Here is a 14,931-nt window from a genome sequence, read left to right on the forward strand (position 1 = left end):
GGGTCCGGGCCCCGAGAAAAAACCCGGTTACCTAAACGGGTCGGGTCCGGGATACGGGTCTTGCCCCGCGGGTCGGGTCCGGGTATGGAAAAAATCGGCCCGAACCCGACCCGTTGCCATTCCTAAACACACACGCACATATGCACATACAGTTATTCATAGTGATATGAATTTGCAATAGATATGCCTAAGCAATAAATCTAAACAGCGCGTCTGATTTCTCTTGATCTTCCTCTCATTTTCATCCGCAGTCAGTAGGGGGTTTTCTTTGGGCTGGGGTCACCTAACCGACCATGACAATTTTGGCGAGCCCCAGCCGCCGCGTGTTATGGCCGTGAGCGAGGGTGGTTTGGTTTTTTTTGGGTGTTGAAGGTTTCTCAGCCACCGTGTGTGGTGGCCGAGATTCAGATTGAATGAGGGTTTTCCTTTTCATGTTTGGGGGTATATGGAATATGGTAATGGTATGAGCGCTGTTATGAATTCTTTTGAGAGAGAGGCTGTTATGAATTCTTAGGTGTGCATATAGGTGACAATTTTCATTAATTGTGAACTGTGACTTTAAAAAAAAAAAAAAAAAACTAATGAAATTGTGACATGTGATTTTGTAACGGTAAAGGTAGTGTTTTCCGGTTTTGTTTATGATCTTCGAATGAATATTATAAATCTATAATATGGAACATAATAATGATCTTAGCCAAAGGAAAACATAGATCAAAAATATTAATCAGACCCATTACTAGCTTTTTTGCAGAGTGAGTAAAAAAAAAAAAAAAAGGTGATGATTTAATACCTGGACAAGTGAACGGTATTTGTTTTTCTCCAAGGGATCGCTGAGATAAATCAAAGTTCAGACAAAGATATCGTTTGCAATTGTGGGGTGTGGGTGGAATTGATATGATTTTTTTTTTTTTTTTGGGAGAAATGGTTGATATGAGATATGAATGATAGAAATCTAAAACATAATTATATCATAATAATGGGGGATAGAGATCAATGTGCTTTCTCTCTGCCTTAACATGCAAGGCATAGGGGGTAGTAATAATAATAATAAAAAAGTCGAAGGTATACAACATTCTAGAATATGAAGTCTAATGATTCTAATAATAATAATAATAATAATAAATCTAACATAAATTACAATTAGTTTAAAATATCCAAAATATTTGTGTTGTTCCTTAGTAAGTAAGAAATAGTTTTTTTTTTTTTTTTTTTTGGGTTGAGAAAATGTAAGCAATAATTATATTCAAGAACCAAAAGTGCTTCTCTCTGTCTTCCACATGCACGGTATGTAGGAAAAACGTAATAATATAATAATAATATTAAAGTCGGTGGTATAATAGATTCTAGAATGTGAAATCTAATGATTCTTAAAAAAAAACATCAATATAATTAGTTTAAAACATCCAACATATTTGTGATGTTCCGTGATAAGTAAGCAAACCACTTATATTCTAAAAGGACTAATCAATTTTTAATTTGAAATTTTCATAATTACCAAGAAAACCAATATTCATTTAGTAAACACTAAATGTTGCTCTCAACATGTACTCACACAATACATATATATTATAACGATTTAAATCAATCAAATTTATACAATTTGGAATATAACAATCCAATTCAAAGTTAGTTCACATACTTTTTTTTTTTTTTAGAATTTTAACTTATGATAGCTATAATTGAACCTCAAATTTCTTATTCAGCTACCAGAGACTTTACTAATTGAGTTAACTAAAACTCATTGTTATTTCATATACTTTTTTTTTTTTTGATAGTTATTTCCCATACTTGGTTATATATTTTGCCACAACTTCCATTAATAATAACTTGTAATTAGATTATATTACTTATACATTAATTTGTTACTAATTCTTAATAATACATGTTTAGCAAAAAAAATAAATACTTAATAAAAAGTTATTCAATTATCCTCTGTCACGTGTCTTGGTGTCTAATAAATTGGTGGTTGTTGGCAGATTCTGTTCTGTTTTGACCGTGCAATGCAGTACACATTGGTGAGACTGTTTGCTTGGACTCAGGGTGAGTTTGGTTCAACTTTTTGAAAAAGTGCATAATGAAAAAATGGAGTTTTGTAAAAGTGCATAATGAAAAAGTGGAGTTTCAAAAAGCTGAGTGTTTGGTAAAAGTTATTAAAAAGTACATAATGAAAAAGCTGAGTGTTTGGTAAAAATTGTTAAAAGTGGCTTTTTGAGGGGTAAATGACCAAAAAGGATAATGTATATATAAGGGAATTTATTTCAAACATTTTTTATTTTTTATTATTTTTTTTTTTTTTTGTGGATGTGAGTTTATTTCATACTTATTAAATTATCTATTTCATATACTTACTAAACAATAATAATAATAATATTAATTAAATCTAAATAATTTCCATCAACATGAAGCACAAAATAAAAATGTAAAAAGATGATAAAATATACACCAATAATCTAAGTTTAAATTGTACTACATAAAAATGTAAAAACATATAAAATACATATCAATAATCTAAGTTTAAATTGTACAACACAAAAATGTAAAAAAGATGATAAAATACATACCAATAACCCAAGTTTAAATTGTACTACAGGATATTATAAAAAAAAGACAATCACTAATTATTATCCTCCCAAATGGAATTAGCAATGGAATCACGAAGAACCACCATCGCAGGGTCTGTTAAAGATCCTGAATTCTGCTCATAACTGCTATCTGCTTCACTATTATTTTCTCTTCTAGAAATTGAATCTCGATTGGCGTTTATGAAGCCCCTATCATCCCTATCATTTAGTCTAACAAAATTATGAAAAGCCATAGTAGCAGATACAATAAGCATTTGGATGTGGAATGGAAAAGATGGAAAAGATATAAACAACTAGTACATTTACGACATAGGTGTCAAAGGATAAAAGTAGAATTTTGGTATACGGACTTTTAACAAAGACATAAGTAGGCTAGCACTTTTGTGATTGCAAGGGTCTATTGGGCCTAGAACTTTTTGAGCCATGTTTTAGAAATTCAAATTACTAGAGCACCAATTATTTAGGGCGCTTAACCAGACACAAAAATCCAAGCCTTGCAATTTGTTAAAGGTAAGATAGAATCTATTTCTTTCTTTTTTTTTAGAAGAAGATAGGATCTAAGTTGAATGGATTTAGATGGGAGAAAAAGCATCCTTCAATGGGCAGATAGGAGTACTCTAATAAACCGCCTAGCTCAATCCATTCTATCATTTATCATGTCTTCCTGCTACCTAACAAAGAAGATATGCCCTAAACTGAATGTTGCAAGCAAGAATTTTTGCTAGATTTCAAGCAAATCAGATGGGAAATTGCTGGATTGGAAGTTTTGGAACAGATTATGTCAATCTAAAAAGTTTGTCTTCCCAAGATATGAAGATTTTAGACTAAAATACATTTTTGGACCTTAACATTTGGGATTATTTTTATTTTGACCCTTGATGTTTGATTCCTTTTTAATATTGGTCATGCTATCCATTTTCACTAATCTAACCAACAGACACCCTTTAGATTTAACTATTTCATGGAATACTATCTCTAAAATGTTGTGGAATGCAAGAATTTAATTGTAGGTAGAAAAACTTATTATGGATGATCAAATTACTAATGGAAATAGACAGTAGAACTAATATGAAAATGGAATCAAACATAAAATGCCAAAATAAAATTTTGAAACGTACAAGGCCAAAATAAAAGCAACTCAAAATTTTAAGGGTCAAAAGCGTACACTAATCAAGATTCAATTAGGAGATGATACCATCCAAACAACAATTGAGCTGTATAAAAAATGTTCAAAGGCATATTTGTTATTCCAGTAGACAGTGTACCCAATACTTAATGAAAATATCAAAAGCTTGTTCCAATAAGATTATTTAGCTGACTTAACAAACATCAGTAACTAATGAAGAAGGTCCTTCAAGTATAATTTCTTGCATCAAAGAATCCATACGCCATTGTACAGCTTATATCATGAACTTACAAAGCAACAACTTTACGATTAGTATCCTGGGGAATTAAAATAATTTAATCATATAACCTTTGCTAATACTTGCTTGAACTGCTTTGACATCAGTAAAGGAAAACACAGAAAAGTGAAATCTAAACGTCCATTACAGGGAGAGGCGAATAAAAAATAAATTGTATCATTGATCTAGACGTTAAATGTTACAAACCAAAACACAAGCTAACACAACTGAAATATATAAGTTCTTCGAAGAGTACAAAATGTTACAACCAGTCTGTGAAGCATAACAATATCTCCAAGTTAATACACATTCATAGCAAGATCCGAAATTTTGTTATAACAAAACAAATAACAAAAACACTTCATGAGAACATGTATATATTCCAATCAGCAAGATCCGAAAACAATACCCATTATATATTCATCAAACTAAACACTTCATTATATATTCCAATCAGCAAAAACAAATAACAAAACAAGTAAAGGAACAATACCCATTCATAGCAAGATCCGAATTTTTTTTCCCACACTCGGTAAAAAAAAAATTCAGATCAGTGTTGGTACCTGGTTTTTGGTAGCAGATCAGTGTTTTTGGTACCTGAGAAATCAAAACCCACACACCAAAAGTGAGAAATCAACCAAAGAACAGAGAAATCAAACCCAGATCCATGAGAAATCAACCAAAGAACAGAGAAATCAAAACCAAAAAAACCCAAATCAGACCCATGAGAATCAACCCAAGTTCGGTCCAAATCAAAACAACCCATACCCATGAGAAATCAACCCAAAGAACACACAGAAAAATCATTACCCATAAAACAAACCACAATCCAAAACTACAGAAAGACTTACGGAGAGGAAGAACCAGAAAGAAAGAAAGAAAGAAAGAAAGAAGAAGAAGAGGAAGACGAAGCGGAAGAAGAAAAGGAAGACAAAGAAAAAAGACAGAGAGTAGAGAGACTTACGAAGGCAGAGCAAGGCAGAGAGAAGAGATGGAGGCGTCAAATGCAAAGGGAGAGCAGAGATGAGAGATGAGGGGCGTCAAACTGCTGGGTAAAATGGTCTTTTTGGTTATTGCAACGGTAATATAACAAAACGCGCTTGCGCGATTTGATTTATGGACCGCTGCCTCACCATTTTCCTTCCGCGTTTTGCCCTCAGTTTTTTCTAAAAGTTCAAAACGCAACTTTTATAAAAAAGTTGCGTTTTGAGCTTAACAAACGCAAAACTGGGTTAAGCTTTTTTGAAAAAGCGCTTTTTGGGCTTCAAATGTTGAACCAAACGGGCACTCATTGGTCATGACCAATAGGTCTAGAACTAAGCAAAATTAAGAAAAAAAACAATTTAATGTGACTAATCATATCTGTCAGGTAATCTATTATGAGTTTTACTAACGCATGTTCTTTGGGATATGCTAGTAAATCATTTCAGAAAAATTTCTATTCGAGAATTGAAAAAGCTATTAAACTAACGTATGCCCTTTAAGCATATGTTAGTAAATTATTTTAGGAAAATTTTTATTCGGAAATTGAAAAAATTGTCATACTTTTTTGACAGTTTTTTCAATTTCTGATAAAAATATTTCTAAAATAAATTATTATTATATGTCCTTAGACCCATATTTTATTAAATGCTAGTACTATTGCAAACTTAAATATATGAAAAACATTTAAAAGATGATAAAATTTCTAGAGATATTGTTATTACGTTCATGGAAACTGACATTGAGATTCTATTTCAAGAATATACATGTGCTAAAATTATGTTTGATGCTTTTACTAGAGCATCTAGTGTATGCTTTAAAGCATATACTTAACTTTTAGTTGAGAGATTCAATGGAATTGTAACGAAAGAGTTAGAGATATATTAGTCCAATAGTGTAGATCGAAGCCTAATCTTACTTTGTGTATAAGTCATTGATATATACTTTCACTAAAAAAAAGTCACTGATATATACTTGTACTACAAGTTTATTAATCATAGTAGTGTATGATTACTAGTTAGTTTAGAGTTTAACCTATTATATTTAGCACATGCTTAATTAGTTAATTAAAATAAGTTAGGCTAGGCATATGTGCAATCAATCAATCAACCAATAAGAATTAAATATGCCCGTGTATATAACCCTCCTGTAATTATAAGTGTGGAAGGTCATAACAAGAAAGTTAATTGCATCTTTATGTTCTTTTCTCCCATCTAATGGAGAGAATGAATTTCCATAAGATCCACCATTTTTATTTCCTTCCAAATTGTAAGGGAATGAGAAAGTAGAGTGAGTTATATACGATATGAGGCCCACCTCTTTCCCTTCTTTTCTAAAACCTTGCAAACCCAAATACTATGAAGGGGAACTATTCTCTTTTCTCTTTCTCTTTCTTTTCCTCTCTCCTCTTTCCTTTGTTTTCTCTTTCCTTGTATTCCGTTTTGTCAAACAGTGTAAAAGTTTCCTCTTTCACTCTTATTTAAATGATTAGTTATTTACCATGACTTTTGAATGAAATTTGTAATATGCTTTTATGTTAGAACTAATTTCCCTCTTTGTTATGTGTGTTTTTTTCTCAATTTTTTTTTGATTAATTATTTATTTATGAATCTCTTTTACTCTCTTAATCAATTTTTCCTTTAGAAGGTCGTGACTCCCTTTATCTATTTATTCACCACACATTCCATTCCAAACCTTAAATACCATACTATCCTAAATATACTCAAAACCCTAAAGCAATCCCAACCAGGTTCCTAAGCTTTCATCATCTTAAACACTCAACTCAATTCAACATGACCTTAACCCTAACTGTGCTCCTATCAGAATACATCTGCACTCTCCCAACATGTTCAAACTTGGAGACTTATGCATCTAAAACCATGCATGTGCATGCTCCTAGCATATCTGCATATGCATGCATGGCTCTTATGAAATAAGATTTTCTTTCTTTCTTTTGCGTAAAAGAATTACCAACTTTAAAGTTTTAATAAATAATTTATTAATATAACCATTAAGATTCATATTTATGTTATATAAAAAAACACACACACACACACATATATATATATATATATATATATGTTACTATTTTGAAGTTTTTTCCATAACTTGTTATGATAAATTATAATATGAACATCATTTTAAAAGGAGTCCACTATTAAAATTTTCTTCTTTTTTGAGCTGACCTAGAAATTTTAATCTAACCTACATATAATTCTTCCCTAGCTAGGGCTAAATCCATGATCCTTCCCCCACCCCACAATTACTAACCATCACGTGGCTTAAAATCTTCTTTATTATGCACCAATCATAAAAAATATACTTCTTAAGAAAAAGAAATTCCTTATTTCGAGAAAAAGAATGAATAGTTGACTCCTAGTAAAATATACAATTTTGCTGATTGATTGTCATCGCAATAAATTGATTGTTTTAGTAAAATTACCATCGAGTTTCTGGTTTGGGCAAACTAACAAAATAAACCATTGTTGAAATTTCATGAGTTTGACTCTAGATAACCTTAAAAAAGGAGGTAGTTCCAACATTATTGTGATTCTCTATACTAAATCTCAAAAGAAAATTGTAATAAGAACCTAAACCAGCGAACTTGAGTTGTCATTGGCCAATTTGTTGTGGATTTGGGGTCCGATGAGCTATTGTACAGTGCAATTACCCCTTAATGTGTGTGAGAGAAGTAAAAAGAGTGAAATTTTTTTTAAAGTAATAATAAGAAGAAGAAGAAGAAGTGAAAAAGTTATGATCCAATTGTTGAGATCAAAGATAAACTTTTCAATTTTCTATCTCAACCATTAAACAACTATTTCAATTGTATCTCAAATCTCAATCCATTGGCTATAGGTAGCTTCCCCAAGGCTTCAAACTGATGTAGAGGTTGTTTGGTTCAACCATTTGATTTTGGATTTTTGGAAAAAGTGGCGATTTGTAATTGCTGCTTAGAAGATGCAAATTATGCAATTGCAGCATAAAAACACACTTTTTCACCAAATGCCCTATGGTCACGTTTTTAAACCACCAATATGATTTTGGCCCCAAAAAAAAAAAGGCTCTAACAAAACAGGCACGTAGTAGGCTTCATAGGTTGGGCCTTGCACTGCTGAAAATTAAGGTAAACTTGACTGTGAGTCCGTGACTCATTGTTGGGTTCTAGGCTCTCAAAGTGTGGGCTTCGATGGGCTAATATTATTGGGCGTTTTTGAATGGGTCGGGTTGTTGTTGGACAATTAGAATGGGCTTGGGTTATTTTCTCTTCAATGGGTCGGGTTAAGAGCTTTTGCTTCGCTTAAGGATGTGGAGGTTAATCTAGGATGATCAGGTTTCGGTCAGTTGAGACTGTTACCAATTTGGGACAGACTCGAAGGTTTGCTTCATGTTACTCTCTGACTCTCTTTGTTCATTGTAAATAATATTTCGTCTGTGACTAATTTTTAGTATTAATAAATTGAAATAGTTTTGGACTTCATAACAAACACATTGGTTTTCAAACTAGTTTGCTTCTCAGATCAATGCAGTTCAGCTGTTTGATAAAATTCTTCTCAAAATATGCACAATATGCCGTCTAATATGTGTGTGTATTTTGTGTTTGTGTCTATGCTTTTAAGCATGCATCATTGTTTGCAGTGTGAAACCCAGACCCAGTTGAAATTTTCACCATTTCAATCGGTCTTTTTTTGGTTTGGATAAGTAACTTAATTGATAAAGGAAAAGGACTATCTCTTGTACATAATAAACACACAAGATAGTCTGAATAATTACATAAAAAATTATTACTTTTTTGTTCAATAAGTTGTTGTATTTTATTAATGGAAACGATCTATATATGCTGAAGATAATGAGCATGAGCACACAGTAACATTAAAAAATTCTGCTTAAAAAGATTGCTTCTTTCAGTTTTGTGCACAACTATTATTCAGATGGTTGTCTTATATTCTGCAATGTTCTGTCGATCAAATTGGCTACTACCTAATAATCCTAAGTAGGTGACTTTATCTACCCATTAGTAAGCCATTCTTTTTCACATCATTGCCAAAACTTCTATTTTGCAAAATGCTTTGATATGCTTATCAAAGCATTTGGATTAATTACGTTATGATTGAAATACCATTATTAGGCATGGTAACTAAATTATGGTGAACAAGTTATTGCTTATTGTTTCATTCCCAAAAGCAAAAGACTTAGAGACTAAACCTTTTGCTTAGGATAAAAAAAGATCCCTTTGATGAGAGAGTAAATCTCCTACTGTCCAGAGCAAAATACACATCGTAAAACTCTAGAAGGATCTAATTTCAACACCCACAATCTCTCTTTCTCTCTCTTATTTGATTGTGTAAATGGAAGGGGATTTTGGCTCCAAGGGTGGCTAAAATGCACCATTTCTCATTTTGGTCCATGTTTGTTTTGCATTTTGCATTTATGTGTAGTCTGGTTTTCTTAAATTTACTTTGTAAATCGTAAATTTTAATGTAAATAACACACAGACATGCACACATGCAGGGTTTTGAAGGTGATATAAGTTTTAATAAAATGTCGTATCCTGTTAAAATTATTTGAAAATAATTTTATTTGTTAAATCTAATTTCATTGAGTTTAACAGAAAACCATGACTTGCAAGCTTTCTAAACTTGAGGAACACATTGGACATCCATACGGTGGCCAATTGTTACACTGCACAACTGCAACTATTCAACTCTTTCGTGATATGAGGTGAGACAAACTTAGGCCTGACAATTTCACTTTCACTAGTGTTCTTGGAGTGTTGGTGCTAATAGTCGAGGATGAAAAGCATTGCCAATGAAAATGCGTTGTGCCGTGCTAAAGCCAGGAACAGGGTCTGTTAGTTCAGTGTTGAATGCGCTTATATCCACTTATGTTCGGTGTGCATCTTCACCAATAGTATCATATTCTTTATTAATGGGTGCAGCTAAAATATTATTTGAGATGACAGAGAAGGATGAGTTAACATGGACGACAATTATTACAGGGTATGTGAGGAAAGGTGATCTTGATGCAGACCGTGCAATTCTTGATGACATGACTGAAAATATTGGGGGTTGCATGGAATCCAATGATTTTGGGTTATGTGCACCATGGTTTTATTCATGAGTTTACCCACACGAGTGTAATAAGTGCTTGCACTAATGCTGGATTGTTCAAACATGGAAAGCAAGTGCATGCCTTCATTTTTAAAACAGAAGAGAATCCTAAACCAGAATTTTTGCTGATAATGCATTAGTTACACTATACTGGAAATGTGGTAAAGTTGATGAAGCAAGGAAGATTTTTGATAACTTGCTCATAAAAAATATTGTTTCGTGGAATGAAATCTTGTCTGCATATGTTAATTTAGGGCACATTGTGGAAGCTAAGTCCTTTTTAAAGGAGATGCCTGAGAGGAATCTTCTGGCATGGACAATGATGATATCTGGTTTAGCACAAAATGGCTTTGGGGAAGAAGGTTTGAAGTTATTCAACCAAATGAGAATAGAGGGCTTTGAGCCATATGATTCTGCATTTGCTGGAGAAATTACATCTTGTGCAGTGCTGGGAGCTTTGGAGCATGGACGTCAACTCCATGCTCAACTAGTTCAGCTAGGGCATGATACAAGCCTCTCAGCTGGAAATGCAATTATCACATTGTATGTGAGATGTGGCATTGTTAAGGCTACAAATTGTGTGTTCCTTACAATGCCTTATCTGGATTGAGTACCTTGGAATGCCATGACTGCTGCTTTAGGGCAACATGGACATGGTCTGCAAGCAATAGTACTTTCTGAACAGATGTTGGAGGAAGATATAGTGCCTAATCTGATAACTTTTCTCACATTTCTCTCTGCTTCTAGCCATGCTGGTTTAGTCAAAGAAGGACATTGTTATTTCAATTCAATGTATGTTTGTTACGATATAGTCCTGGGTGAAGATCATTATGCTCGATTGATTGATTTGTTGGTTTGAGCTGGGAAGTTTTCAGAGGCAATTGATGTGATTGAATCAATGCCTTTTGAGCCAGGTGCACCAATTTGGAAGCCTCTTCTTGCTGGTTGCTGGATGTATGGGAACATGGATTTGGGGATTCAAGCTGCTGAACGACTTTTTGAACTAATGCCACAGCATGATAGGAACTATGTACTTTTGTCAAACATATATGCCACTGCAGGCAGGTTGATTGATGCAGCTAAGGTGCAGAAATTAATGGGGGACTGGGGGATTAAGAAAGAGCCTGGTTGTAGATGGATTGAGGTTTAAAGCAAGGTTCATGTGTTCTTGGTTGCTGATATTGTGCATAATTATCTTGAGCAATTGGCATTTGAAATGAGAAAACTTGGGTGTGTCCTTAACACAAAGTATGTGCTGCACAATATGGAGTATGAGCACAAGGATTCTGTCTTGTAACTCATAGTGAGAAGCTTGTGGTTGTTTTTGGGCTTATGAAGATTCCTCTAGGAGCCACAATTAGGGTTTTCAAGAACCATAGGATTTGTGGCAATTACTGGTAGCCGGATATTTTGTCTGCCAATTATCTTGAGGAAGGTTATTGTCAAAAACAGAAAGCCCCGTTCTTCACTTGTTCTTTTTTGCACTCCCATGGTGGGAATTTATAAAATGGACGATCATGCCCGCTATTGATCCAACTACTCAACCAAATAATTACCTCGAAACGACTTTTAGAAAACTACATAGAGGCAGATACATGAGTTTTTGACTTCAGTCTGTATTTTCTTTAGAGAAGATGGTGTAGCTCAATGGTGCAAATATGTAAGTGGTTTGGATACCAGAGTGTGGTATGAAAGGTTAATGTACCGTATTTTGTTTTGAGGTTCGGCAAATAATATGATTGTTGGTTAAACCACTAGTTTTGAATATGAAATTTGTTGATATGGCCATGATGGCAATTGTAATTACATTCAATAGGTGATTTTTATAAATTTCTCAATAGAATGAGCAGCAGCCTTGGACTCTAGTTTCTGTTTTTGGCGATACTTGTTAACTGACGTTTATTTTAGTTCTTGACTGACATGTTAGCTAACTAATATTTCTTATCCTCTTACATTGATGATCCAATAATATGTGAATAGCAACGTAATTTTGCATCCAATGATTTTTCTTATACTCTTACATTGTTGATCCAATATTAAAATTTTTACTGCATGAACATTTCAAAATGCCTTCTTTTTTTAAATGATTTAATTCACATTTAAATCAGAATTCAAGGATGGCATTCGAGTTAGTTAACTTTTGCATTTGCAAATGCTTGCTAGAGTCTGATTCTGTTTTTAAGCTACATACTTTCTTTTTTATTTACTTTATCTACCTAATTTTAACCTTTGATGTGAAATTAATTACAGTTTAACTGGTTTACCTTTTTTCTTTTCAAAACTATTCTTTCAATCAAAATTAATTAAAAAAAATTACTTTACCCTCTCCTCCTCCATTATTATTGTCATGCCCCTCTCGCTATTGCCTTCGTCCCCCACCCACTCGCCTTCCTCATACTCAAGCTGTTAGCCTTTTCGCTGTTATGATCTACCCTCTCACATCCCGCCTCCTCAAGCTGTTACCCTTTTTGCCGCCATCATCTACCCTCTCACATCCCGCCACCATCATCTGTTTACTGAAGCCAAACTTCATTGTTTGATTCACTTCAAAGTCAGTCATCCTTACAGTGGTTTGATCATAAGATATGAAAATTCAGTTCATACATTTTCCTTGTAATGGCAGAATGGACAAAATACCAAGGTGGAAATATTACATCTTCTTTAGCAATGATAAAATAGTTCCCTTAACTTTAACATTCTGATTTATTGTATAATCATTAGATGATTTTTTTTTTTTTAATTTCAAATTTTAAAATTGTGTTTAATAAATTTTTATGTCATGTCATGTAACCGAACAATAATAAATTCCAAGGTTTCAAATAGGTAGATAACTAGGTTGTTATGAAACTTTTACAATTATAACATGTTTATGTTTGCTTCTTAGAAGTTTAATATAAAAAAAAAAATGATTTTCCAATATGATTCTCCTAGTTAGCCAAAGAGTCAGTTCATTTTTTTTATTTATTATTTATTTTTTATAACCTGCAATTCCATTCATGAAGAAGAAATTGATGGACAGTCTAGCTTACAGACAGCAGCTAAGGCTCCTGCTAGATTGTCCTTATTGAAAACAAAAGACTACTTAAAACTATAAGAGAATTTTGCTGCTGCTTGAGCAGCTACATTGCAATCCCTTCTGACCAACGAAAGAGACATCCTAAAAAACGAGATTTAAAACCCAAAATATTGCTAATTACATTATTGATCGACCACTCAGGGGAGACGTCATTAGAGAGTAGTGGGTCTAGACGATTCTTAGCATCACTTTCAAATATGACATATCTCCAACCTTCACAGAGAGCAAGCTGCACAATCCAAAGCATGGCCGAGGCTTCAGCCATTATAGGTGAACTTTTTTGACCAGACTTTAAGAACCTCACCGTTGTTGTCTCAAGTTAAAGCTGCTAAAGAGGAGATGGGATCAGCAATGACAGCGTCAACATTCCCAGACTAGCTGGTTTGGGGCAGGAGGGGGCATTCTCATTTGCAAGTGTTGAGGTGTACTCAGCTAGCCTATATTGAACTCTTCTGATCGAAGTGACAATGTCAAGGCTTATATTTTGAAATAAAACTTGGTTCTTGAGATACCAAATTTCATCTAGAATAATGGCCATATTGAGGTTGATCATCCATTGGTCTTCCTTAGGACAGCTAGCCTCAGGAGGGTCTAAGATCATCTTGATGATATCTTCACAATTGGAGATGCCATGCATAGCTTTGAATCCCCAGCAGCAGGTAAACCACAGAGCCTTTGCGACTGAGAAATTAAGAAATAAGTGGCAATTGGATTCCACTTCTTGACGGCATAGTGCACAACTTGGGTTGTTTATCTCCATCCTTCTTTGCATGTTTTCTTTTGCAGGGAGAACATCAGCCCCAATCCTCCATAGTAGCATTTTTACTCTCAGAGGCTTTGATTTTCCACAGTTTCCTCCATGGTAGCTCTTGGGAAGTAGGTGTTGCAGATTGGTTGGTTAAGAGCTTGAATGTCGAGTTAACCAAGAATATCCCTTTGGAGCTTGGAGTCCAAATAAGCTTGTCTCTAGCCTCCTGCTGGAGTGAAAAGGCAAGGGAAGAGATAGGACGGCTATAAGAACTTAACTATATCATATATATATATATATATATATATATAAACAAACAAACAAAAACAAAGCACAAACATTGTGTTTCAGAATTTTTTTTGTGACATTACTTCCTATGAAAACCAAATAACTTTGTCCACTAACCATCATAATTAAGAATAATGTCACCCACTAACCACATGGATCTTATTGCAGTATGAAAAACCAATGTAAGAACAGAAAAATATCTGCTTATGATTACAATGTAATGAAAACACACTAAAACAAAGAGAAAAACCAGCAGTGTTGCAATACAAACCTAATACAAATATTCATCAATAAACATGCTTCTTTCTTTGAGACGGGTCTTTCCAATACTTGGTTTACTTTATAAGGTCTTTAGGGCGAAATATTTTCCTAATGATAGCATCCTGGAAGCTCCGGTTCATCCACAATGTTCTTTTCCTTGGAGGAGTATTTTAGAGGCAAGGGATGTCATTAATAAAGGTGCTGTTTGGAGAGTGGGGAATGGAGAGTCTATTAAAATTTTGGAGCATACTTGTTTGCCAGACCATTCCAACAGTAAGGTTGTTTCTCCAAGGACTAACACTGATGCTCTCTTTGTGAAGGACCTGTTTTTGGAAGATAGAAGGGTGTGGGATCCTGGTTTAGTGGAAAGGATTTTTTTGCCGTGGGAGGCTGAGTTGATCCAACGGATTCCAGTGAGTGAAGAGTATGTTGAAGACCTGTTGATTTGGCCTCTAACTCGTACTGGGGATTATAGTCTGCAGAG

General features: G+C 33.9%; 1 pseudogene; it reads left to right on the forward strand.

Moving 5' to 3' along the window:
* The first annotated feature begins 9,778 nt into the window (after window positions 1-9,778).
* LOC115986041 lies at window positions 9,779-11,475 on the forward strand (annotated as a pseudogene).
* Window positions 11,476-14,931: the final 3,456 nt, after the last annotated feature.

Source organism: Quercus lobata, chromosome 4, assembly GCF_001633185.2.
Source record: "Quercus lobata isolate SW786 chromosome 4, ValleyOak3.0 Primary Assembly, whole genome shotgun sequence".
Taxonomy (NCBI): Eukaryota; Viridiplantae; Streptophyta; class Magnoliopsida; order Fagales; family Fagaceae; genus Quercus; species Quercus lobata.